At 41.2% G+C, this 5,359-nt stretch overlaps 1 non-coding gene across 1 annotated transcript; it reads left to right on the top strand.

Moving 5' to 3' along the window:
• The first annotated feature begins 4,980 nt into the window (after positions 1-4,980).
• On the top strand, positions 4,981-5,087 carry LOC130958577 (small nucleolar RNA R71). The gene has a single exon (XR_009077691.1). It is a non-coding gene; the product is annotated as a small nucleolar RNA R71 (small nucleolar RNA).
• The last annotated feature ends 272 nt before the right edge of the window (positions 5,088-5,359 follow it).

Below are 5,359 nucleotides of genomic sequence, written 5' to 3'. Positions count from 1 at the left end.
CAAGGTTTAGACCTTCCGGATTCTCTTGAATGCCGCCATCATATCTAGCTTATACCACGAAGATTCTGATTAAGGAATCCAAGAGATATCCACTCAATCTAAGGTAGAACGGAGGTGGTTATCAGGCACACGTTCATAGGTGAGAATGATGACGAGTGTCACGGATCATCACATTCATCAAGTTAAGGAACAAGTGATATCTTAGAACAAGAATAAGCCGAATTGAATAGAAAAACAATAGTAATTGCATTGATACTCGAGGTATAGCAGAGCTCCACACCTTAATCTATGGTGTGTAGAAACTCCACTGTTGAAAATACATAAGAACAAGGTCTAGGCATGGCCGTGAGGCCAGCCCCCAAAACGTGATCTAAGATAGCATAAGACTCTCCAAGATGATCAAAGGATCTAAAGTGATCCAAAGATGAGAATACAATAGTAAAAGGTCCTATATGTAGAGAACTAGTAGCTTAGGGTTTACAAATATGAGTAAATGACATAAAAGTCCACTTCCGGGCCCACTTGGTGTGTGCTTGGGCTGAGCATTGAAACTTCTATGTGTAGAGACTTTTCTTGGAGTTAAACGCCAGCTTTTGTGCCAGTTTGGGCGTTTAACTCCCATTCTTGTGCCAGTTCCGGCGTTTTACGCTAGAATTCTTGAGCTGACTTGGAACGCCTGTTTGGGCCATCAAATATTGGGCAAAGTATAGACTATTATACATTGCTGGAAAGCCCAGGATGTCTACTTTCCAAAGCAATTGAGAGCGCGGCAATTGGGCTTCTGTAGCTCCAGAAAATTCACTTCGAATGCAGGGAGGTCAGAATCCAATAGCATCTGCAGTCCTTTTCAGCCTCTGAATCAGATTTTTGCTCAGGTCCCTCAATTTCAGCCAGAAAATACCTGAAATCACAGAAAAACACACAAACTCATAGTAAAGTCCAGAAAAGTGAATTTTAACTAAAAACTAATAAAAATATAATAAAAACTAACTAAAAAATACTAAAAATAATGCCAAAAAGCGTATAAATTATCCGCTCATCACAACAGCAAACTTAAATTGTTGCTTGTCCCCAAGCAACTGAAAATCAAATAAGATAAAGAGAAGAGAATATGCAATGAATTCCAAAAACATCTATGAAGATCAGTATTAATTAAATGAGCGGGGCTTTTAAAATTCAGAATGATTGGCTTCTATAGGAACTCATAATCCAGATAGTGTTATTGATTCTCCTAGTTAAATATGATAATTCTTGAACACAGCTACTCTATGAGTCTTGGCCGTGGCCCAAAGCACTCTGTCTTCCAGTATTACCACCGGATACATACATGCCACAGACACATAACTGGGTGAACCATTTCAGATTGTGACTCAGCTTTGCTAGAGTCCCCAGTTAGAGGTGTCCAGGGTTCTTAAGCACACTCTTTTTTTCTTTTGCCTTGGATCACAACTTTATTTTTTCTCTTTTTCTTTTCTTTTTCTTTTTCGTTTTTTTATATTCACTACTTTTTCTTGCTTCAAGAATCATTTTTATGATTTTTCAGATCCTCAGTAACATGTCTCCTTTTTTCATCATTCTTTCAAGAGCTAACATTCATGAACAACAAATTCAAAAGACATATGCACTGTTCAAGCATACATTCAGAAGTCAAAGTATTGCCACCACATCAAAATAATTAATCTGTTATAAAATTCAAAATTCATGCAATTCTTCTCTGTTTCAATTAAGAACATTTTTCATTTAAGAAAGGTGACGGATTCATAGGACATTCATAACTTTAAGGCATAGACACTAAGACGCTAATGATCATAAGACACAAACATAAATAAACATAAGCATAAAAATTCGAAAAACAGAAAAATAAAGAACAAGGAGATTAAAGAACAGGTCCACCTTAGTGATGGCAGCTTGTTCTTCCTTTTGAAGATCTTATGGAGTGCTTTAGCTCCTCAAAGTCTCTTCCTTGCCTTTGTTGCTCCTCTCTCATGATTCTTTGATCTTCTCTAATTTCATGGAGGAGGATGGAATATTCTTGGTGCTCCACCCTTAGTTGTCCCATGTTGGAACTCAATTCTCCTAGGGAGGTGTTGATTTGCTCCTAATAGTTTTGTGGAGGAAAGTGCATCCCTTGAGGCATCTCAGGGATTTCATAATGAGGAATTTCCTCATGCTCATGTCTATGAGTGGGATCTCTCGTTTGCATTGAGCTCCCTCCACACAGACATCCATGAGGACTTGGTCCAACCTTTGATTTAAGTTGACCTTTTTTTGAGTTTGAAAAGGGACTTCGGGGATCACCTTCTTCTTGGCCACAACTTCATAGAAGTGGTCTTGCTGCACCCTTGAGATGAATCTCTCCATCTTCCATGACTCGGAGGTGGAAGCTTTTACCTTCCCTTTCCTCTTTCTAGAGGTTTCTCCGGCCTTAGGTGCCATAAATGGTTATGAAAAAACAAAAAGCAATGCTTTTACCACACCAAACTTAGAAGGTTTGCTCGTCCTCGAGCAAAAGAAGAAAGAAGAGAGTAGAAGAAGAAGAAATATAGGAGATGGAGGGGGCTTTGTGGTTCGGCCAAGGGGGAGAAGTAGTGTTTAGGTTGTGTGAAAATGAGGGGGTGAAGATGGGTTTATATAGGGATGGAGAGAGGGGTGTATGGTTCGGCCATTATGGGTGGGTTTGGGAGGAGAAGTGGTTTGAATTTGAATGGTGAGGTAGGTGGGGTTTTATGAAGGATGGATATGAGTGGTGAAGAGAATGTGGGATTTGATAGGTGAGGGGTTTTTGGGGAAGAGGTGTTGAGGTGATTGGTGAATGGGTGAAGAAGAGAGAGAGTGGTGGGGTAGGTGGGGATCCTGTGGGGTCCACAGATCCTGAGGTGTCAAGGATAATTCATCCCTGCACCAAGTGGCGAGCAAAAATGCTCCTTCTGCCAATTCTGGCGTTAAATGCCGGGCTGGTGCCCATTTCTGGCGTTTAACGCCAGCTTCTTGCCCATTCCTGGCATTAAACGCTAGTCTGGTGCCCCTTTCTGGCGTTAAACGCCCATTTTGCTGTCCTCACTGGCGTTTAAACGCCAGCAAGTTTTCCTCCAGGGTGTGCTATTTTTCTTTCTGTTTTTCATTCTGTTTTTGCTTTTTCAATTGATTTTGTGACTTCACATGATCATCAACCTATAGAAAACATAAAATAACAATGGAAAATAGATAAATATAACATTGGGTTGCCTCCCAACAAGCGCTTCTTTAATGTCAGTAGCTTGACAGTGGGCTCTCATGGAGCCTCACGGATGTTCAGAGCAATGTTGGAACCTCCCAACACCAAACTTAGAGTTTGAATGTGGGGGTTCAACACCAAACTTAGAAGTTGGTTGTGGCCTCCCAACACCAAACTTAGAGTTTGACTGTGGGGGCTCTATTTGACTCTGTTTTGAGAGAAGCTCTTCATGCTTCCTCTCCATGGTAACAGAGGGATATCCTTGAGCCTTAAACACAAAGGATTCTTCATTCACTTGAATGATCAATTCTCCTCTGTTCACATCAATCACAGCTTTTGCTGTGGCTAGGAAGGGTCTGCCAAGGATGATGGATTCATCCATGCACTTCCCAGTCTCTAGGACTATGAAATCAGCAGGGATGTAATGGTCTTCAACCTTTACCAAAACATCCTCTACAAGTCCATAAGCTTGTTTTCTTGAATTGTCTGCCATCTCTAGTGAGATTTTTGCAGCTTGCACATCAAAGATCCCTAGCTTCTCCATTACAGAGAGAGGCATGAGGTTTATGCTTGACCCTAGGTCACACAGAGCCTTCTCAAAGGTCATGGAGCCTATGGTACAAGGTATTGAGAACTTCCCAGGGTCCTGTCTCTTTGGAGGTAATATCTGCCTAGTCAAGTCATCTAGTTCTTTGGTGAGCAAAGGGGGTTCATCCTCCCAAGTCTCATTACCAAATAACTTGTCATTTAGCTTCATGATTGCTCCAAGGTACTTAGCAACTTGCTCTTCAGTGACATCTTCGTCCTCTTCAGAGGAAGAATACTCATCAGAGCTCATGAATGGCAGAAGTAAATCCAATGGAATCTCTATGGTCTTATTATGAGCCTCAGATTCCCATGGTTCCTCATTAGGGAACTCATTGGAGGCCAGTGGACGTCCATTGAGGTCTTCCTCAGTGGCGATCACTGCCTCTTCCTTCTCTCCAAGTTCGGCCATGTGGGTCATGTTAATGGCCTTGCATTCTTCTTTTGGATTCTCTTCTGTATTGCTTGGAAGAGTACTAGGAGGGAGTTCTGTAATTTTCTTGCTCAGCTGTCCCACTTGTGCCTCCAAATTCCTAATGGAGGACCTTGTTTCAGTCATGAAACTTTGAGTGGTTTTGATTAGATCAGAGACCATGGTTGCTAAGTCAGAGTGGCTCTGCTTAGAATTCTCTGTCTGTTGTTGAGAAAATGATGAAAAAGGCTTGCCATTGCCAAACCTGTTTCTTCCACCATTATTGTTGTTGAAACCTTGTTGAGGTCTCTGTTGATCCTTCCATGAGAGATTTGGATGATTTTTCCATGAAGGATTATAGGTGTTTCAATAGGGTTCTCCTATGTAATTCACCTCTTCTATTGAAGGGTTCTCAGGATCATAAGCTTCTTCTTCAGATGAAGCGTCCTTAGTACTGTCTGGTGCAGCTTGCATTCCAGACAGACTTTGAGAAATCATATTGACTTGCTGAGTCAATATTTTGTTTTGAGCCAATATGGCATTCAGAGTATCAATCTCAAGAACTCCTTTCTTCTGATTCGTCCCATTATTCACAGGATTCCTTTCAGAAGTGTACATGAATTGGTTATTTGCAACCATTTCAATGAGCTCTTGAGCTTCTAGAGGCGTCTTCTTTAGATGAAGAGATCCTCCAGCAGAGCTGTCCAATGACATTTTGGACAGTTCAGACAGACCATCATAGAAGATACCTATGATGCTCCATTCAGAAAGCATGCGAGAAGGACACTTTCTGATCAATTGTTTGTATCTTTCCCAAGCTTCATAGAGGGATTCACCTTCCTTCTGTCTGAAGGTTTGGACTTCCACTCTAATCTTACTCAATTTTTGAGGTGGAAAGAACTTTGCCAAGAAGGCATTGACTAGCTTTTCCCAAGAGTTCAGGCTTTCTTTAGGTTGTGAGTCCAACCATATTCTAGCTCTGTCTCTTACAGCAAAAGGGAATAGCATAAGTCTGTAGACCTCAGGGTCAACCCCATTAGTCTTGACAGTGTCACATATTTGCAAGAATTCAGCTAAAAACTGATGAGGATCTTCCAATGGAAGTCCATGGAACTTGCAATTCTGTTGCATTAGAGAAACTAATTGAG

Source organism: Arachis stenosperma, chromosome 10, assembly GCF_014773155.1.
Source record: "Arachis stenosperma cultivar V10309 chromosome 10, arast.V10309.gnm1.PFL2, whole genome shotgun sequence".
NCBI lineage: Eukaryota > Viridiplantae > Streptophyta > Magnoliopsida > Fabales > Fabaceae > Arachis > Arachis stenosperma.
This window is presented reverse-complemented; position numbering and strand designations above follow the sequence as displayed.